Raw genomic sequence first — 23,158 nt, 5'->3', positions numbered from 1 at the left:
TGCTGGACATCAATAACATGCTGTTGCTTACAAATCATAGTTTCGGTGTTGGGATTAATGACTCTACATACACATGCAGAGAGGCATTGAATAAAAACGCATGTAATATTATATATTACAATAGACTGCTCAGGGATTGATCTAACATATTACATTGGAAAATTTTATTTATAAGTGATGAAAAGTGTATCACAGTTGGAGTAGCAAATGGATTCCCATTCAAGTTGTGATTAATTCGTATCTGTCTTAGTTGTTCCCAGAGAACAGAATAGCATTTATCTTCTCTGTTGTAAAAAATGAGACTGGTTGAATGTATTGGAAACTGGGAGGAAATGATGTTAGATAGCATGAGGTATGGATCATTTAATTTGAATAATGCCTAGTTTCTAAGTACTTTTGTTTAGGAGATAAAGAATTGCCAATATCATGAAAGCATATTGATGCTTCTGTTACATCGAGCTGATTGCTGCTACCAGGTTGTGGCAAACTTGATACAGATCCTAAAACTTTTCTCATCCTGTCCTTTTGTGTAAATTTATGCTTCACTCTCTCCTCCTCCTTTTCATTTAATCTTGTCCTCATGAACAAAAGAAAAAGTGGCCATTCAGTGTTCTGCTGTTAGGGGAGAAGCCACTTGTCTTCCCTGCTACTCCATTATCATAAGAATTGAACAGCTCACTTACAGGAAAAGCTCCTTCAAGATCAATTCTTGTGTGTTTGAGAATGAAGATAATGATTCTTTCCCAAACACATTATCTCACTTTACTTTGAAATTATCTCCTATTTATATTTATTGTACAAAAGAGGTTTTTCTTTTAATCCATAAACTACTGGGAGTGCATTGGCAACCAAATATGCTCATGTTCTTCAGACACTCTACTGTGTGTTTCCTACAAGCAGGGGCCTTCTCTGTGCCTTCAAATACAATCATGAATCAGAAAGTCAACACTGGCTCAATTTTACCATCTGAAACTCAGGTGCCTCCAGGTTTTGTTGGTTAACTTCCATGTGCTGTTTATAGCAAAAGAATTCAGTTTAAGCGTGACATTGAGGTGTTGAGTCTTTGATCCTTTTCTGTCTAGAACATTTCCCTAGGTCTTTCCTGAAGCTGGTTCATTTGAAGATTACTGTCATGGTGTTTTGTTGCCTAATACTTATGTTCAAGTTCCTCAGCAAGAGGTGTCTTAGAACTCACACTGTTCATATTATACCTGTATGATCACTCTTGTTGCGTAATGTTGTCTGTCACATTACTTCATCATAAAGTGACACCTTTTTGCTTTATAATTGATAAGTCACTTTATGGGAAGATATTTTTGCAACATTTTCATTCCACGTCTTCATCAAACTATAAACTTACTATTTGTTTCAGTAAGACTCAAGGATCTCATTGTATTCTGTTTGTTTTGCTTCTCCAGTGTGCCAGAGGAGCCTCTTCCAGTTGGCTTTGATAGTCTTTAGAACATTTCTTATTTTTTTGATGCACAGTAAGATATTACACAGTCATCTGAATTTCTCCTGGAATAAACTGTTTCTCAAGTAGTCCTGGTTACTGATACTGGAGAAAAACACTTAGAAGTTCAAATCTGTAGTCTAATTGTGCTGATTGCTCTCACCCTTGCTTAGTGGAAAAAACAAGGGTCTTAATACACATACTCACACATACATTCACACCTCATATACACACATACAGGCACACTCTCATGCATTCATCCATAGAGCTTTGTCTGTAAATTTCCAATCCTTATCCATGAAAATATGTCAATGGGTCCTTCCCATTTCTAATTTAACCCAACAAAGTGCATTCTCCTCTTGACCCTATCAAGTTTGTGGCTCCCTTCTCACATAGTGAATGAAGACCTCATCCTTAGATGCATTAAAGACAAATTGCACAGCTAGGGAGTTCCCTTCCCAAAGTGAGGCTCAGTCCCCCAGAGTAGCCTTGCAGAAATCTACTCTTGAACCTCATTTTTAAAGACATTATTAGTCTCTATTGTCCAAGCAGGGGAAGAGGAAAGGCAAGTTACATTTTCCCTGTATATTTTTTTTATTTTGAACTTATAAACCTGGTATTATTACAGGCCCACAGAGAGTATCTGTAAGTCTTAGGGAGGTAGACTGGCATGAACCCTGTTCTGCATGGATTGGATTTTCATTTTAAGAAGTCATGACTTTAAAGCTTGAGCACGACCCCTCCCTTGACCTGTGCTCCACCTCTTCATCACTGAAGGCTAGAGATAGTTAATAGGCTCAGGAAAATGGACTGCTTGTGGTATTTTGAGTCTCACGGGATACACCATGTTGATTTTCAATGTTGATGTTTTCTCAAAAAAAAAAAATGATACTTTCTTGGAAGAATTGGAGTTTGCTTCAAGAGGGTCTAGAGACCTTGGAGTTCAAGAATATTAACCCCTTCTATTTAAAGCAGCATATCTCACACTAAGTCCAATCTCTGTCCTGCTATGCTTCTCAAAGTCTTCCAATCAAACTGTTGTCACACTGATCCATGGAGAATGCTCTTGGAAGGACCAGGAGTTCCAGACTCCCCTCATATCTTCTTTCATCAGGCTTGATTCTCCTAATCAGAACCCACTCACCATCTAGATGTGCCTCTTCTACTTGGCTTTCAACACATTGCTTTCCTAGTGTGCCAACAGGGCCAGATTGTATGTGCGTGCTGCAGGTCCTCATGCTTGCAGAGTGAACACTTTCCTATCGCAGCCATCCCCCAAACAGCCTCATTTCACCTCCTTACTCTGCTTTGCTCTTGCTCTCTACACTGTTACTGATGTAAGGATCCATGGTTGGGCATTCCACCTCTTTACTTTTTGTCTAAACCCTCTGTCTTGGTGATTTCATGTAAGTCATGATTTTAAATGTCACCTTTTCATGAGGGTTGTCCATGTTTTTTAGTTCCTGTCCAGAGATCTCTCCTGACATCACCACTCATGGATTCAGCTAACTAGATGACATCCTCCTTTGTAATTTATGTTCATTCTGAACTCAGCATCTCTAAAATAAGTGTTTACTCTGCATATAATCAAACTAACCAAAAACAATCCAAACCAAAGAAACAAACACATATAAACTAAATGTCCTCCTTTATCTTAGGTCAACAGCTCTGGTTGGTCTGCATAAACCCATGCAGTCATCCTTCTCTTCTTCCTTGAGTACTTGCTTGCCAAAGGGGCATGATATGAATCCAACTGATTATAATTTGAAAAGATACCCAGAATGTGATCACATCTTCTCTGTTATCCTAGTCTCAACCATTGCTCACTCTTATCTGATTTTTTGTAATATCCTTCTGTTATACCTATACTTTTGCTCTGGCCTCCTTTAGTATGTTTTCAAGCATGACAAGCTAAGTGATTATGTTCACATACATGCTGTGTCCTGAAATGGCATCTGCCTTAGATTCAATGCCCCTATTCATAGATGTCCATGTGGAATCTGCTCCCTGATCCCTCTACATCTTTGCTTTTGGTGCCAGCCCATGGTCTCAGCATGTTCATCTGTTTGGAACATGTAATGGTCATTACCACTTACTTAGAAAGTCTTTTTCCTCCAGAATGACTCCAATCTCAAATGTCTTCTCTCCCCTCTCAGCATCCTCCTATACTCACCTCACCTTACACAGTCAAGGTATTTACCATTACCTAAAATATTTATTATTTTTGATGTTCTCTCATCAGCCTTGTCTCACCCGAAGATCAGGGGTTTCTGCCTCATTTTGCTATTTCTCCAGCATCTTAAGTAGAAGCTGACTAAAATAATTTGAACAAGCCAGTAAGGAAATGATAATGACACTATATCCTCATGATAGAAGTTTATGTAAAACAGACAAACAGAAAGACAATAGTGAAAATTGTCCAAAATGTCTCATGTAGCACATTTACTACCATGCCACCTGAATATCTCAGGAGTTTTTAACACTGCACACTGGATGCATCCTGTATTATACAATGTGTTATCATTAACTACTTTTCATATGTAGCACATGTTCAAGCTCACCCAGACTGACTAGGCCATTCTGTCATCTTGGAGGTCCTGGCTCCTCCTTTGTTTCAGAATTCAGCCAACTATACCCTTACAGAAGTCTATAATCACCCGGCACAACACTCCCCAACAGGCCCTCTCCATCACATCACATACTTGTTTCCTCAGGCTACTATGTGGTCTGTCTTTGTCTTCTCAGTTAAGTTGCCTGGCCTTCATGATACCTCTCTTCTGGAAGTGAGAGGATACATGTTTAGTCTGATATAGGATTAGATCCCCTGTACTAAGAAGTTCTCAGCAAAGAGTAAGTTTCAATAAATATGAGTCAAGTACAAATGTGATAATAAATACATACATTACATGGATTGTTTTATACATAACCTTTGTATTATTGGCATTATACATGTTCATGAAAGAAAAATCTAGACAGCAGTGAAAGAAAATAAAATGAGGTTCACTCACTCAACAAGAATTCACAACCCTGACACATGTGCTTCCCAGTTTTTTCTATTCCTATATTTACATTTTAAATGTAAAAATGTAAGGCAAAGGAAAGCCTAGTTCAGTTTGGAAAGCCTATATTACATGTGCTGAATCCTCAGCCCTGTAACAAAAAAGTGAAGTGGAAGTATGCAATGCAATTTTTAAAATTAAAAAGTTATTGTTTATGTTTCTTATACTATAAAATGATAATCAGCCACTAGCTAGAGACAGAACGTAATATACTTAGGCGATCCCTTATCATGGGACCAACACATTTCCTTACCCTCTGTTTTTAATTATTATAATTGAGAGTAAAATATGTAACCTTATATTTTCATGCAATGTATGTTAAATATTTTAAATTTTACACTGAGAAGTTCCTGCATTTGACAAATAATAGGAATGGGCTTGATATTTTTGAAGCTTTCAATAAATTATTGAATTGCCTTTCATATAGATATTCCCACCAGTAGACTATTAGTGCCAAACTTTTCACATTATATCTATAAGGAATCTAATTATGTGTAGTGATTTGTGATACTATAAACAAGAAATAGATGGTTAGAATGGCATACCTAGGGTGACGTCATACTGTTGTGGTGTGAAGCTGTCTATGGTTAGTAGGGTGATAACTCACCATTGACTCTGGAAGGCTGCTGGTTTAACAAGGACATTGGTCATTTCAGTGAATAATTCACTGATCGATCTTATAAAGAAAAGAAGTCCAATCTGTAGATAAAACACGGCTAACTTGGTGAATCATATAACAAATTGTCTAGCATGACATCACCTTCACCTTCTTGAAGTGAGTTTGGATAGATAATAACACATAATTCTTTTTAATAATGTATGTGAGCTTGTAAATACTTGTAGGAATGGTTGTAACCATCATGGACTTCACAGCTTCTGAACCATACACTTCCAATCTTGATGAGATACCTCTCAAATCTCCTAGAATCTCAGCTCTTACTGCTTGGAGTACCTAAGTAAGACTGCTGATGAATCATGGGTTTCAGATGGAGAAAGGCAAATTTGCCTTCTGAGAAAGAAGTTGAACTTCACCAGAGCTACCAGAGTGTGAGTCTGGAGTCCAGTGTGAGAAGATGGAAGTTCCATTTCAGAAGAAAGAACACAGTGGAGTGATCTTACACACAGAAGCAAAGAATTCTGAAGGAAGGACTTACCACAGCCCTAACAGCCATGGAGATACCCTGTTGTGTGCTGGGCTCTGCTATGCAGTATATTTTGTGGTCATGGACACTCCCATTTCAGAACCATGTCCTCTATCTGTCCACTGTGTTATTATGGATGGTGGTGCTCCTGCCAGCTCTGGGTCTGGCCTATACACTATTGAAGTCCTAGACAATACATCATTGTGAGGTTTTTAACTCTCCCTAGGGATTTTAAAAAGGAAGTTTGGGCTCCAGCTTTTCTAATATCAGTATGGTTCCTATTGAACAAGGTATATACTTATTTAAATCCTACATAATGTGTTGAAAAAATTTAAAGTGCTTTGATAGTTTGTCATTTTTCCTCTTTCATCATCCTGAATCCATAGTTGAAAGAAAGTTCAACTCCTTCACTCGGCATAACACAGAGATGCTTTTGTAGTTTGTTTTTGCTCTTGGATCTAAGGAGCTTGGTCATACAATCTTTTGTCAGGAAGAGAAGGATGAGCTGTGTTACTTCGGTTGTTCACTGACATGCCTTCCATGCCTGTTTCCCCTTGCTCTGAATTCTACTTTGATTCGTGTTTCAGTTCACTGAAGAATCTCTTGTTACTTTTCCATAGAGAGTGTTGTGGTTGTTTACTTCTGTAACAGATTGTCAATGTCTGAGAGTATTTATTTGGTACTGCTGTACGCTGATAGCTAGAGGTACACAAAATTCAAAGGATAACAGCCATCCTTTTGCTTAAATATTTTATGGTATCTTCAACTCTAGAAGCAGAGTTTTATACCAAACTAACTTTAGTTTTGTGGTGTGTACATGTATGCATGTGGGTAGACATACATAGATACTACATAGATATCAACATTGGGGTTCTTCCGTAATCTCTCTCTTCCTCCTTCCCTTCCTCTTTCCCTCCCTTCCTCTCTTTCTCTTCCTCCCTTTCTCTCCCTTTCCCTCCCTCCCTTTCTCTTCCTTTCCCTCCCTCTCTTTCCCTCCCTTCCTTTCTATATATTTTTGAGACAATGTCTGCTACCATTGTACCTGGATCTTTCCAATATGCCTAGATTGCCTACCAAGAAAGTTTTAGGGACCCTCCTGCCTGTCTTCCGCAGCATTGGAATTACAAACACACCCTTGGGATAAGCTTTTTAGGGCAGGTGCTAGGAATTGAACCCAGGTCCTCATTCTTGCACAGCAAAAATTTCATCAACTGAGTCATCTCTCCAGCTATGAGTTTAGTTAATGTTTTCCTCTGTCCACATTTTGAAGTTCACCCCCACTCCCCACTTTATTCTTGAGTTTGATGTTTAGGCCATGTCTACCACTATAAAAAATTTAAATCACATTCCAATTTCAAATTAAAAAATTTCAGTTCTTAGGGTTTCATTAAATGTTTTTTGAAAGTGTGTGTGTGTGTGTGTGTGTGTGTGTGTGTGTGTGTGTGTGTATGAGAGGGGGGGAGAGAGGAGAAAGGAAAGGAAAGAGAGTTTCTACTTCAGTCTGATGGGAAAGGACACTTACCTACTTAAAAGTGCATGGCTGACTGCAAGCCCAGCCTCAAATTCCTTCCTCCCCCCCCCCCCCCCCCCCCGTGCCATAGCTGTAGAAAGCACCATGCCTCATGGCAACATGGACTTCTCAGTACTAATGAGGCCATTCCTCTGAGTGTCTATAACTAGCTTGAACTATTGCCCCAAGGGAAAAAAATACTTCGTCTACCATCAGATGAAAGAATATCTGTACATGTTTCCAGTGTCCATCAAGCAAAAGTTTGGAAGAAAAGCATTTCATTTTCTTGAGCATTTCTTTTCTCTTTTGAACTAGTGTCCAAGTATTCATGGTCTGTCACCTATAGCTTCTTACATCACACACATAAATTATACTTTAACTTTACTTCAGACTGCATTCTTAAGTAATCTAATTTTCTTTTAGTTATATGTGATTGGCAGAAAGTCCACAGTGAATTTTGCAAGTGTTTTTCTCTTGTAATTACTGTAGGGTGTAACTCACACTTCATGTATGCCAGAATACAAATGTGTAGCTAGACTTTCCTCCTGAGAGCCGGAAGATTACTAATCTCGTATATTATATGTTAAACAAATCCAAGATTTGACCAATATCTTCCATAGAAGCCAAAGTCATGTTGTAATGAAAATATATATCAGTGCACTCCCTTGCCTCTAACTTAGTTTGTCTGAGGTGATCATATACATCTGAGTAGATGAGGAATCACTGCTTCCCTTGTGGAGATAGCTAAGGATGTTGAGCACTTTCTTAAGTGTCTTTCAGCCTTTTTGAATTCCTCTATTGATCATTCTCTTTTCAGTTCTAGACAGCATTTTTTTAATTGGATTATTTGGTGTTTTGGTAACTAGCTTCTTGAGCTCTTTGTATATTTTGGAAATCAGCCCTCTGTCAGATGTGGGGTTGGTGAATATCTTTTCCCATTCTGTGGGCTATGGTTTTGTCTTGTTGACTGTGTCCTTTGCCTTACAGAAGCTTTTCAATTTTAGAAGGTCCCATTTATTAAATGTTGATCTCAGTGTCTGTGCTACTGGTCTTATGTTCAGGAATATGTCTTCTGTACCAATTCCTTCAAGAGTACCTCCCACTTTCTCTTTTAAGAGATTCAGTATGGCTGGATTTATGTTGAGGTCTTTGATCTACTTGGACTTAAGTTTTGTGCATGACAATAGATATGGATCTATCTAGAGGTTCTACATGTCAGCATCCAGTTATCCCAGCACCATTTGTTGAAGATGCCTTCTTTTTTCATTGTGTAGTTTTAGCTTCTCTGTCAAAAATCTGGTGTTCCTAGGTGTGTGGGTTAATATCAGGGTTTTCAATCCTATTCCATTGGTCTCTTGTCAATTTTTCCTCACATACCAACGGTTTTCAGGGCTATATCTATATAATAGAGCTTGAAGTCGGGGACGGTGATGCCTCAGGAAGTTCTTTTATTGTACATGGTTGTTTTGGCTATCCAGAGGCTTTTGTTTTTCCATATGATGTTGAGTATTGTTTTTTCAAGGTCAGTGAAGAATTGTGCTGGGATTTTGATGGGAATTGCATTGAATCTGTAGGTTGCTCTTGTGAAGATTGCCATTTTTACTATGTTGATCCTGTTTAGCCAAGAGCATGGGAGCTCTTTCCATTTTCTGGTATCTTCTTTAATTTCTTTCTTTAAAGGCTCAAAGTTCTTACTATACAGGTCTTTTGCTTGTTTGGTTAGCATTACCCCCCAAGATATTTTATGTTGTTTGTGTCTATTATAAATGGTAATGTTTCTCTGATTTCTTTCTCAGCCCCTTTACCTTCTGTGTATAGTAGGGCTACTGATTTTTTTTTTTTTTTGAGTTAATCTTGTATCCTGCCACTTTGCTGAAGGTGTTTATTAGCTGTAGGAGTTCCCCAGTAGAGTTTTTCAGGTCACTTATGTAAGCTATCATATCATCTGCAAATAGTGACAGTTTGACTTCTTTCTTTACAATTTTTATTCCCTTAATCTCCTTTTGTTTTCTTGTTGCTCTAGCTAGGACTTCAAGTACTATATTGAAGAGATATGGAGAAATTGGACAGCTTTGTCTTGTTCCTAATTATAGAGGAATCACACTGAGTTTCTCTCCATTTGGTTTGATGTTGGCTGTTGGTTTGCTGTATATTGCTTTTATTATATTGAATAATGTTCCTGTTATCCCTTGATCTCTCCAATACCTTAATAATGAAGGGGTGTTGGATTTTGTCAAAGGCTTTTTCAGCATCTAGTGAAATGATCATGTGGTTTTTCTTTTTCAATTTGTTTCTGTGGTAGATTACATTGATAGATTTTCATATGTTGAACCATCCCTGAACCCCGGGATGAAGCCTACTTGGTCATGGTAGATGATTTCTTTGATGTGTTCTTGGATTTGATTTGACAATATTTTATTGAGTATTTTTGCATGGACGTTCATGAGGGATATTGGTCTGTAGTTCTCTTTCTTAGTTCTATCTTTGTGTGGCTTGGGTACTAAGGTAATTGTAGCCTTGTAAAAAAACGTTTGGCAATGACTGCTCTGCTTCTATTGTGTGGAACACCTTGAGGAATATTGGTAGTGGCTGTTTTTGGTACAAGTCTGCACTGAAGCCATCTGGTCCTGGGCTTTTTTTTTTTTTTTTGAGACTTTTGATAACTGCTTCTATTTCATTAGGTGTTATTGGTCAATGTAAATTGCTTATCTGTTCTATGTAATTTTGGTAAGTGATATCTACCTAAAACATTGTCCATTTCCATTGAATTTTTGAATTTTGTGGAATACTGGTTTTCAAAGTATGACCTGAAGAGTCTCTGGATTTCTTTAGTGTCCATTCTTATGTCCCCCCTTCTCATTTCTGATTTTGCTAATTTGCATGTTATCTCTTTGCCTTTTTGTTAGTTTCAATGAAAGTTTATCGTGTTGATTTTCTCAAGTACCAACTCTGTTACATTGATATTTTTATATTGTTTTCATAGTTTCTACTTTATTGATTTCATCCCTGAATTTGATTATGTCCTGGAGTCTACTCCTCCAGGGTGAGTTTGCTTCTTTTTGTTCTAGAGCTTTCAGTTGTGCTGCTATTCTCTAATGTGACTGTTCTCCAATTTCTTCATATGGGCACTTAGTGCTATGAACTTTCCTCTTAGTAATGCTTTCAAAGTGTTCCATAAGTTTGGATATGCTGTGTTTTCATTCCCATTGAGTTCTAGGAAATCTTTAATTTCTTTCTTTATTTCTTGCTTGACCCAGGAATGGTGCAATTGCACATTGTTGGGATGTTCAAGTCTTGCTGCTGTGGATTGCCTAAATTCTGGGGGAGTCATTCTGTTGTTGACTGAGTTCTTATACTGTTGTCTACCTATCCTTTCTTCTAGTGCATACCAGTGGGCTCTTTCCCTCTCCTGGTAAGTATGGGACCCAGGTTCTTTTCTGGTGAGTGTAAACAGGTTCAATACTTCTATGACTCTCCTTATCCAGTGGGTAGAGTTGGGACTACGGCACTGGCAGACTGTGGATAGGCTGATCTGCCCGGACGGGTTACCTTGTGCACAGTCCCAAGTCCTCAGGGAGCTCTGAACAGGGCCCTGGAAGGCAGGCTCCTTCTATGAGTGGAGGCAGAACCAGGACACTGGCAGACTCTGGACAATCTGGTCCACATGGAAGGGCTCCCCTGCACACAGGTCCTAGGCCTCAGGTGGCTCTGAGCAGGTCCCCAGAAAGCAAGATGGAAACTGGCCCAGGCTTATCTCCTACAGTGGGTGGTACCTTCCAGGAGGGATCAATAAAACCTGTCAAGTCATTTGGAGTAGGGACCAGGCCCCCCCTCCTGCCTCTAGTCAACCTTATAAATTTTACCTCTCTTATGTAACTTTTCTTTTTAATTTGATAACAAGGAAAATTATAACTATAACTATTTTGTTTTCAACTCTATCAGAGAACTGAGAAGTATATAATATTAGCTGAGTAAACAGGAAATGCAGAACAAACAACTTCCAAAACTATAGAAATGACAGAGACAGCTGGCTGACTATACTATACATTCATCCAAGTTTCCTCTGTAACATTGGGATATTCATGTTTGGCCTATGGGCCTAGATTATCTGACAGACATTTCTATGAAGCATGAGTTTTGGAAGGATTCTCCTACTTTTTCTTGGTAAAGTTTGGCAGTTCCTTTCTTTGTGTCCTTCTTATCTAGCATACTGCCAGCAGTCAAGGCAACGGCGGTTTCTTGCCCAGTGGCTGACTTTGTCACAATAAAAGCAAACTCGTTATTAAAGTCCTTCGATTTCCATCATCCTCTTTTGAGGTGCTGTCAGGAACAGACATACCTCACTGTCATGAAAAGCCTTATGTTATTTAAACATTTTTAATGCAATATTTTCTAGGTCTTTGAAGTGTTTGGAGACCATCTATTTGGGGTGGGGGGAATGGGAGGGAGGGTGGTCAGGGTGCATGTGAGGAGGCAGAGAGGTTAAATGAGAGGGAGGGAAGGAGGGAGGGAGAGGGAACTGGGATCAACATGCAAAATTTTAAAAAGTCTCTATTTGGCCCTAAAAACATACCTAACATGACCATAAGTTTGATTGTTACAGGTGACTAATTACTAACCTGTATTTCTTAATTATCCTATATAATTTGTAATAATAATTCCCAAAAATAGGAAAATTACATTTTTAAATGAGTTGCATGGGTATAATACCTAAATAAGATAGAAACATATATGCAATATAATAAAAAAACCTTAAATTTGTATAAATATACAAAGATATCTTAAACAAAAGTAGAAACTATATATAGAGAGTATGTTATGACAAAAATAACTTTAAACTTGTGTTAATTTATATCCATTTCCTCAAGGTTGTTCTCCATCCAGAACTTCAAAGCTGCTACAAAAATCCATACCAACGTAAAGTATTTGAGACTAGCAGTTGTTCAAAAGTAGACTCAACAATCTACCCATCATTTCTGTACTAATCTTCCCTTATTCCCTTCTGTAAAGAAATCCCTGAGTCTAATCTCCTTTGTTCAGCTGTTTCTTTCTGACCATGACCAATAATAACTTGTAACCCATTCACTTAAACAATGATAAACATCCATATACCCCTGAATGATCAAAAACCACCCATCCCACCTCTTAGGAATGCAAGTGTCATGTTCTCTAGACTATTACTTGTTGTCTAAGAGTGATAGCATCTTTGGGGGACTCTGAGAAAATTATAATAATGGACAAATCCTGGGAGAACTACCTATATTGTTTTTGTTTACTATCTGTGTGATGGGAAAGTGTAGAGCTTATCTGAAGTCCTTGCTGAATAATCTGCATCTCAGCCAGAAGATTTGAAGTTGTCTGGATGCAGAATTTTGAGGAAACTGCAACAGAGGAATTTTGAGGCTAAACCATCTGGGATACTTGTCTTTGTTGGTGTCTGTTTTTTTTTTTTTTTTTTCTTCTGGAAACACAAAAAAATTTAAAGGTAACACACACACACACACACACACATGCATACACATATGGAATGTGCAGTGTGCACAAGTCAGCTAAAGATTATTGTTTTTTGTTCTATGTTGGAGCAGATGAAAGGTATCTGTCAACTTTACAAGTCCATTTCGACTGTATAACCATACTGGCTATAAGGACTCTGTAGCCACAAGATTCATTATGTATCATCCAGTTTCAGAGTTATTCCCATAGTAGAGAGATCAGCATATATGTTACCTGTCCTATAGTTTTCCTTGTTTATTTTTCTTCATTTCTGTAACCCACATTTTCAGGCGGTCTCCCTCAATGAAATCTGTTCTTTATTCCCTTTAAAGATTACCATCACTTTTGTTTCCTGGGGACACAAAGGCATAATATCTTCTCCAAAATGAAACGTTGTCCAACTTCCATTTTGAGGCCATGATACTTTTAAAATATAGGTTTGTTTAATTTGGCAGTTTCCATAATCCAGTGTCTCTCAGCAGCTAATGTTTTTTGTACATTAACATTTAAAAAACTCAAAGTCAACAAAGTACCGTACAGAATCAAGACACCCTGTTTATTTCCCATCTTTAGGTGGCTTTTTATAAATACTGCTTTACTCTTTAAAACTTTACTATATTATATTGATATTGTCTATTCTTTTCTATGACTATCTGTCTCTGTTTTTTTTTCCCCTTTTTTTAACATCTAAACACACTTTTGGACATACTGTTTCTTTTTAGAGATTTTCTATGTCTGAACCTGGCTTCCTGGGCATCTGCACCTATATATTTGCAGCATATTCTGACTGTGGGAGTTAAATCTTAACATGTCGTACCCTGAGTACAGGAGACAACAGCTGAGTCCCACCCAGCTTAGTCATCCATGCTTGGAGGGAAGCATGAGAATTAAGAAATGGCAGGTAGAAAAAGTAAAGTGTTATGACTTGCCTTGTGAACCTTGTATGACTGTTGATCAAAAGTCCTAATTGGCAAATACAGCCAATTGTATATAAAATTTACAGCACAATCAAGAGCCATTTATCAAAGGGATGTGTTTTAAAAATATTAGGATGCAAGAATAGTTTCTTTTTGGAAATTTCAACACATTTAAGACACAATGCACATGAGAATATTCTTAGTGCAATGGAAATGCAGTTGATCAAATTCAATAAACATGATTGACAGAGAGTATTTTTGTAGTAAATAATGACATTTTCTTACCATGGTAAAAACAACAACAACAAAAAAGAAACATGTATTTTGATATTGTGGCTGTAGTCTTTCTAAGGACAAAGAAGGACACCTATCACTTCTACTATGTATAATGATGTTGGTTTTATAGCCAGTATAGCCAGAGAGAAAGCTTAGAGGATGACAGTTAGGATAGAAAAATGAAGAGATACAGTTTTCAATGAAATTGATATAATTAGCTTTGAAAATAAAAATCAAAACTGAATTCAAGCAATAAGTGAATTAAGTAAGATGGCTGAGTATAAATTTAACAACAAAAATCTATAATGTTAGCTGGACTGTGGTTGCACACACATTTAATTCCTACACTGGAGAGGCAGAGGCAGGTGGATCTGTTAATTTGAGGCCAGCCTGGTCTACAAAGTGAGTTTCAATACAGCCAGAGCTGTTACACAGAGAAACCCTGACTCAAAAAACAAACAAACAAAAACACCTGTAATGATGTGCTGTAAACTAACAGGAAAAAAGAAGATTCCATTTATTTTAGCAACAGAAGAAAAAAAGGAATTGGATGTGAAAAGGGGACATTCATATTTGGAAAGGATAGAATGACTTTATATGGTGAGGATATTATTCTTTTAACAGCAATCTAGACATTTAAATACAGTAAAATAGAAATGCCAGAAGCTCGGGGTTGGTTGATTTGAGCTGAACAGTTCATTTTTGGCTTCATTCAGAAAAGTGTTAGATCCCAAATATCCTGTAAAATACCTACAAAGAAGAAAACAATAGCTGATGCCTACTGTTTGTTTTTCATAAACCACTGTGATTCTGGTGAACAGACATTCAATCCATTGGGACAGAAGAGTCCTGAAGTAGATCCAGGCACCGCTGGAGACTGAGTGCGTGGTGGTCACCAAGGAAAGATGGAGTGCTCACCAATGCTGCTGGAGCAACTTTAACACAATAAAATTAGTTTTTGGATAGTACACCATGTGGAACAATAATCTGAAATTTGGTTTAAAGTTCTAAATATAAAATAAAAAAACAGAGAGCATGGAGTCATCCCTTTATAAACATGAGTTCAGGGATAGTGTTTTAGGGGTGAAAAATTCAGAAGCAATAAAAGAAATCTTTCTTAAATTGTAAAAGTTCTTTTCATTGTGAAACTATAGTCAACACACACACACACACACACACACACACAGAGAGAGAGAGAGAGAGAGAGAGAGAGAGAGAGAGAGAGAGAGAGAGAGAGAGAGAGAGAGAGACTTAAAAGGCAAGTTAATAAACAGAAAACTGGAGATAAAGTGGTTCCCAAACTTGATAGCAGATGGTTGTTTTTCACAAGAAAAAACAAGATGTTGCTTTGACAGGTCAAAGTTTGTTCAGCTTCTCTGCATGAATGAAAATCATCTCATTCATCAGAAAGGCAGAGCCTGAGAAGATGAGGAGCTTGACTCCTGTTGTGTGATGCCTTGATCTAGGTATGAGTTCCTAGACTATGCACTGTAGTTTTCTCAAGCATTACACTGTCATCTTTTGTAAGAACATTATAAATTTTTTTTAAGGTCTAAAAAAATAGCATTGGGATTCTGATTCCCTAACTGACTTATCAGATGGGCACAAATACAAGTCCTCTGTTGGCAGGACTGTAAAGAAAGCAGGCACTCATGTGTTGCTGGTAAAAGTACAAAAAAGTCTAAGGGAGAGAAATCTGGTAACGTTTAAAACAACTGATGGTCTTACCTTCTGACCCGGCTGCTCTGTTTCAGATGATATTGCATCTTCCAAACAGCAGAGAACAAAATTATTTGTTATTGTGCTTTTGTTCATGTAAGAGTGGGAACAAACCAGAAAAATAAGATGGAAGCTGATGAAAAGTGTTATTCTAAGAGATAAAAAGAAGAGGAGAGATTGGAATAAGAGAAAGATTTCCCTCAGTATGCTTCTCAGGGGCATTTTCAGTTTCAACACATGACCGTTTATCATGTTTGAATAGTAAAATTAAACCAAAAGAGAAGGTATCTAGTTCCTAAATTCATAACAAACTGAAACAAAGGAAGCTAAGGACTATTAATCTAGAAAGCGTAACCACCGAGCCATTTTAGCACAGTACTAATTTAAAGCCTCCCCCACCAAAACTCAGTCTAAGGACAAAATTCCTGTGATAAAAATCCTCACTATATTCCACATTTTTATTTTTATAATAGTTTTGATTATAGTATGAGCACATACATCATTATGTCAATAATTTTGGAAACATGATATTTTATTTTAATAGAGAAGATAGATTATAAAAGCAATCATGAAAATCTACAATATTAAATTTCAACTGTAAGTAGCAATGTGAATTTATGATTTTGTACACATAAGAAGCTCTAATAGCTGAAAGGCCATGCCAGCAATGGCACCTATTGCCCCATGCTGGTTTCTATGTTGCTTTCCATCAAGTTTGACCAGGAGAGCCCATGGTGAGCCTGGGTTACCTGCTATCTCAGAAAGTCATCAGGCATTCAAAGGTCAGTGGGGTCAGTGTGAGCAGATGCTGGCTGGAAGGAATTCTCAGTGACTAAGCAGGAGACATTGATATCCATTTAATATATAGAGCCTTGAGAGTATTGTTGTCCTGCACACACTAGTCATTTATTCTGCCGTTAGTATTATTATACCAACTTCTAATGAAATAATTGATCCAGGAAATGATTTTACCCAAAATTTCTGGGTGAAGTCTCCTAAGATATTGATGTAGATAAATGCATTTGCCACCAAGCCTGATCACCTGCTTTTTCTCACAGGAACCTTTTTGGTGGAGGAGAAAACAAACTCCAGAAAATTGTCCTCTGATCTCTGTAGGAGCATGGACTCTACTTACAATCTCTCTCTCTCTCCCTCTCTCTCTCTCTCTCTCTCTCTCTCTCTCTCTCTCTACCTCCCTCTCTTAATAGCTCTTTCTCAGTATCTCTCTCCCTATCCCTCTCTTATACACACACACACACACACACACACACACACACACACACACACACACACGAGCTGTACATAAGCAATAAATAAGATAAATACATCTAAAGAATTTAAAAACACATAATGGGCAACTAAGTTGAAAGTCAACACAGAATAAATATATTCCTAGCATCACAAAATATCATCCACCATTGATGGCTAATTGCTCATGGAGACATCTGTGCTATCACATATCACGTATGGTGATCAAAGTCAGCAACATAATGGTGAGATACTGGATCACTTCTTTTCTGACACAATAATGCTGGAAACACACACCTCACCACTAATGTGTTCTTTCCAAACATCTTGAGCCAAAGCCTCATCAAGCTGTAGACAAAGTATTCTTTGTGGCAGTGACAGAAACTAGAGGCACAAGTTCGATGACACCCAAGGAAGCTGTCCAGGAAATCCAGAAAAGAAATGTAATAAGGTGACTGTATGCTCTAAGGGTATTCAGGGTGGATGTACCATGGGAAGCCCACTTATCACGAGTCTGTAGAAGTGGTTGTTGTTCTCAGCTTTGAGTTGTCATGCTACATGTTCCCACCATGTTGTCCCAGAGCAGCAGGTGTACTGACTGCTTGGACTGAAATGTCTGGGCCTGTGAGCTACAGTGACCTTTCTTTCTTACAAGTGGTTGACTCAGACCTTAACCATGCAACTGAAAGCTAACTAATGATAGTGGTTGTTATGAATTCTACGTGGGGCCCCCCATTTTCCTCAAGTCTATAAGAATGATAGAACACTGGTCATAGTCAGACCAAAAATGAAGCTTTATAAGAACAAAGGAAGGTTATCTTAATCCTCTAGGGGAGTCTCTGAGCACCCCAGAAAATAAGGGAACACCAGCCTTCCTGTTAGTTCTTTCTTTTTGCTGAGTTGTTCTTTAGTCTTACTTGTTCCACAGCTTATGAGGTCACACAACAGGTTAGTTACACAGAGAAACTGATCAGTAGGAATCCAGCCTGGATTCTACACATCCTGGGTAGTCTAAATATGTATGGCATATTAGGTACGTGTTATCATGTAGGCTAGTAAGCACTGGTGAAGATAGCAAGGTCTCTATGGGAAATATAGATGCTAGGGTGTGTTTGGAGGTTGATGGCATTGGTTTTAAGAATGCAACCTCACACACATGAATATGAGTCTTTCAGGAGACAGTTATCACTGTTTGAGCACTGTGGACATGGGGAAAGCATAAAATGATGCTAGCAGTAGGGAGAAACAATCCATCTGTATATCTCTGAAGGTACACAGCTGAATGTTTCTTGTGTGGCCAACTTGTCATTAAAAGCACCATAGATTAGGATTTGCTTATGGGAATAAATTTTATGTTTAGTCATGGACTGTGCTCTCAAATTTGTTGTTGATATTTCTAAATTTAGTCAATGAATGTTTAGGTTCTATTGTGTTGGAGACTTAACTGATTGCGTGATAATACTGGCATTCCAACCCCACACTTCAAAAAGCTAACCATTCTATGTGGACCCCATATGCCTATCCTAGAGATCATTACCATTTAAAACAATGTTTATGTGTGTGGTGTGTGGTAAATGCATGATGTTTTTGTATATGTGTTTATTTATCAGTGTAAATGTATGCATGTATGCATGTGGGTGGGTGTGGTCATACATGTGGAGGCCAGAGGTGGACCCCTGGATACCTTTATTTGGGTACTCTTCACATTGTTTTGAGACCAGGTCTGTCACTGAATCTGAAACTCATTGACTTGGCTGTGCTGGCTAGCCAATGAGCTTCAGAGATATGTCTCTCTTGTCTATATTACCCAGTGCTGGAGTTACAGGAATCCATTGTCTTGCCCATTTTTATTTGGATGTTGGGGACCCAAACCTAGGTCCTCATGCTTATATGGCAAACACTTGGAACACAAAAACCACCTCTCTGACCCAACATTATCTTCCTTTGTAAACAGTATCTTATAAATGCTTATTTTACTTTCTTTCCACATTCACTTCTACATTAAATGCTTATCTTTTCAGTCATTATTTGTTTTAATCTTGTAAGCTAGTCCACAGCTTTTCTGGGATATATATATGGGGAAATAGACAGGATCTATATAAATATATAAAATGAGGTCATGACTGAACAAAGGGGAGCTCATGGACCCCCAGAATTATAGCTGGAAAACCAGTATTATTCCAACTCAGACCCCCTGAACATGGGTCTAATTAAAAGGCTTGGGCAGACTAAGGGACCTCTGACAGTGGAACCAGGACGTATCCCTGGTGCATGAAAGTACCTTGGGATCACATTCCCTATGGAGGGATATTCCCTTAGCTTCGAGACGGGCCAGGAAGGGGGCTAGACCCTACTTCAAATGACTTTTGATGATCCCCCTGGAAGGCATCACCCTCCCTGTGCAGTGGGGTGGGGGAATGGGATGGGAGGGGGGATCGGGGGGATGGGAGGGAGAGTAAACTGGGATCAATATTTAAAATAAGAAAAATTAATAAAAATGATTAGAAATGGAAATGAAAGAACATAAAAAATGAGGTCATGATGATATTTCTATACCACCTCATAGAAACTCAAAGTATAATGCTACTAGCAAAACTGTTTTGACCAAATAGATATCATTATTGATAATGCTTTATTGTGAAAAAATAATTTTATATGCAGACTTTGAATAGAGAGCATGCATCCTACATTATTATATTTTGTAGAGCCTGAGGCTCATTCAGCAGAGATCATTGGTTGGTCACCCATTTTCCTTGTGGTGCTGAGATTGAACTGATGCCAGGCAGGTGCACTGCCACTCAGCTCTATTCCCAGCCCATAGCTGGCAGTCTCCTTTCACTTTTGAAAAGTATTCTGTAACTGGCTTCACATCCCATTCTGCCCAAGCAGCACCAGTGTCCTGAGTTTTGAACTGACCATGGCCCAGGGGCTTTAGGAAGTGCCAAGACTGCTTAGCTTTAAGAGGTACAACACAGCAAACCTGGAGACTTCTGGCTCAGATATAGATGCTAGACTCAGGATACTTTCCCTTTCACTATGTACCTTCAGCGCTTGAAATCACTAGAGGAGATAGAGAGCAAGTAGGTAAACTTGATTTATGAGTCACTTACTCTGGAGATCTTTGTCCTTTGTCCTTGCTGCTTAGACTCCTCAGGCTAAACACAGAGTGTCTTCTGTCAACAGAGCAAATCATTGGTGCAGGTTAGCCAGGCAGTGAGGTGTAGGCGTTTTGTCTTCGTTTCTCCAATGAGTTTTTCTTTTGGGATATTTCTGTAATTTTTTGATTTAATGCTATAGGATCCCAACCAAAGGGAAATTTTCTTTGTCCTTCTAAACAAATCATCATAAGCCCGCTATGAAAACCACACATCCTCCTCAGGTTGGTAGACAAAGCTTGGGGTCTAGCTTGTAGTTGTTCACTGATAAGAATTTACCTCATGAACAGTCAAGTTTAACTTCTTATTTTTATTTTCTTCACAGTTGGGTGATTTGGTATGAATCAAGTTTATAAAGAACAAATGATTTGCAATCATTACAAAGTAATTTATATGATAACTTATATCAAAGGCCTTTGGGCTCTATGCTGATGAAAGGTATGATGATTTTAACATAAAAGTTCTTAACTGTTTTCTTTTAATCCACATTTCAGATTATTTGAATACATTTTGCTCTATAAGGATGGAGTGATGTTTCAGATTGAACAGGCTACCAAACAGTGTGCAAAGATCTCCTTGACAGAACCCTGGGACCCTCCTCGACATTCCCCAGAATTCTACCTTTGAAGATCAGTACTCCATTGGGGGACCTCAGGAGCAGATTACAGTCCAGGAGTGGTCTGACAGACGGACAGCCAGATCCTGTAAGGAAGGGAAGGATTAGTGCATTGAATCTCAGGGTGTATGTTGGGGAGTACTGTCTTCTAAGTACCTTAAGGAAGGTAGTTTTTAGGAAAACTTAAATGCTTAGATGAATTTTAAAGTTCATGCAAGTCTCTGTGTGTATTTTGCAACTGTGTGTAACTGCTTTCTTAATGGGTCATTGAAATACCTTCATCTTCTAGTGTCACTTGCATGTCTCTGTCACTTTGGATGTTATGGACTCACCCCACCTGTAGACTTTTCATGATCTCCATGAAGACTCTGACCCAAAAGGAATTCTTTCCAAGAATACTCCTGGACTAGGTGCCAACATTTCCATCCCCACTATAGCTTCCTAAAACCACAGTGTCCTGATCTGATCCATTATTCTAAATGTAAACAGATATGCTTTGATACATAACTATTCCTTTTAATTCTGAGGTTGTTTTGAAACACGAAGAGTAGACATTCAGTCTGTGAGAAGCAGTGTGGGATTTAACCAAAATATTAAGTGTAAGATTGTCATATGTTCCAGAGCATCCAACTCTGAACATATACTCAAAAGAATAATTACAGGAACTCAAACATTTAGTTGTACACCTTTGTTTATAGTGGCTTCATTCCTAGCATTAAACTGTTGAAAACAACTCAGATACTATCAGCAGATAAATGGATAAATATGTGATACAACCCCACAAGAGAATAGTTTTCATCTTTGAAAGGAAGGGATATGAACTCTGGCATATGTAATGACATGAATACATCTTGAAGCCATTATGTTAAGGGGAAATAAGCCTGTCACAAATGATAAATACTGTGTGCATGAAGTACCCAAATCTATCAGACAGTCACTAGCAAGGTTTTGGAGGAGAGAAAGACGGGAAACCATTGGACAAGTAAGAGTTTTCAGTTTGGGAGAGTTGCAAAGGAAGTGGTGATAACTGCAAAACAATGTGAATGCCTCCAAAATGCATCCTTACAAAGTTAAAAGATTTTATTCTGTTGGCTGTATTTTACCACAAAAAAGTATAGGAATTTTGCCTAACTTCTCTCTGAAAACGCCAACTTTTTTCCCTCTTTAGATGAAACTTGGATTGGTGTTTATACAGCCAAGGATTGTTATCCAGTCCAGGAGACCTTCATCAGGAATTACACCGTGGTCCTGTCCACACGCTTTTTTGATGTGCAGATAGGCATTTAAGGACCCTTCTGTGTTCACCCCACCAAGTACATGCCAGACAGCACAGCCAGAGAAGATGAGTGAGGACTGCTCCTGGTGAACTTGCTGGGACAGAAACGACACAGGGCTCTTAGTGACCTGTCCAGAAATGGATTAGAGACTGGTTTGGTTGGAAATAAAGATACTTTTAGGAGGATACACCTGATGTGGGTTTTCTTGTACATCTGACTCTGGCTGCTCAGTTTCGTGGCAGCCTCAATTGGCTGCCAGGGACACTTCGCACACTTCCAATTCCTGTTTAGGGCTGTCCTTTCTGTGTGCGGGTGTGTAGTCTGTGCAGTGGAATAGGAAGGGAGGGGTGACAGTGGGTACATGGAGTTTGCCTCTGCAGGGATGAATATTTTATTATTGTCAATACGAACTGAGGGAGATAATAAAATGTAGAATGATTTCATTTATCTGCACCAGAGTGGCAACAGACCCCACCCCTACCTTTGGCTACTGCAAAATGACTCTTTAAGATTCCTTCCAGGCTTGAAATTGGGGCATGGCCCAATGAATGTTGATATTTTGCAAAGAGGTGGGAGGTTATAATAGGGAGTAATGATTCCTCTGAACGAAAAAAGCAAGTTTTAAGCAAGAGACTTAGGTAACCTTAGTATTGACATGTGAGTTGAAGAGCTGCTTTCTGTGAGCAGCTTTCTGTGCTAGAGCTCTGATTAGTGAGATGGACCTTTATGTATTTTTTAGCAAGCAGAAAGGCTTCTAAAATAAGCACTGAACTTGGCTCCCTGCTGAGTCGGGACTAGAATTCTCTTTAACCCTTACTCCTTTAAGTACTAAATGCACTAGGCTAGCTCTTGCCTTGATTTCCCTGGAACTTGATTGCACTACAACTGTGTCAATATAACTTCTGCTCATGCTTCTCAGGTCACATGTGACCTTTGCAAGCTGCTTCCATACCTGCTTTCATTGCACCTTGCTGCTCGGCATGCCTTGCTCACAATACTCTGCTGTGTGAAGATTTCTGATTACTGGAAACTGCCCTCTGCTATCCTGACTAAGAGCCCCTGAGTACGGGTATCATGTTCTGTTTACTTTAGTATCTTTAGCATCAAGCATGCCTGGCACAAGTCCGTGCCCTTAACATTTGTTGGTGTTCAGTTTCCTCATCTATTAAGCAGGGTTGGGTTTTCTGATTGCTAAGAAGACTTCCAGTAACACAACTTAATATTCTAGATTCTTCTGTGTCTGTGTCTGTGTTTCATTTGGCAATGTATCATTTTTAGTTCTCAAGAAAAATG

At 38.5% G+C, this 23,158-nt stretch overlaps 1 pseudogene; it reads left to right on the top strand.

Annotated features, from left to right (window-relative positions):
* The window catches only part of LOC127234040 (mammalian ependymin-related protein 1-like), a 29,136-nt pseudogene extending 7,104 nt beyond the window's left edge, over nt 1–22,032 (top strand).
* Nucleotides 22,033–23,158: the final 1,126 nt, after the last annotated feature.

The sequence above is a fragment of the Phodopus roborovskii genome, unplaced genomic scaffold (assembly GCF_943737965.1).
Source record: "Phodopus roborovskii unplaced genomic scaffold, PHOROB, whole genome shotgun sequence".
NCBI lineage: Eukaryota > Metazoa > Chordata > Mammalia > Rodentia > Cricetidae > Phodopus > Phodopus roborovskii.
This window is presented reverse-complemented; position numbering and strand designations above follow the sequence as displayed.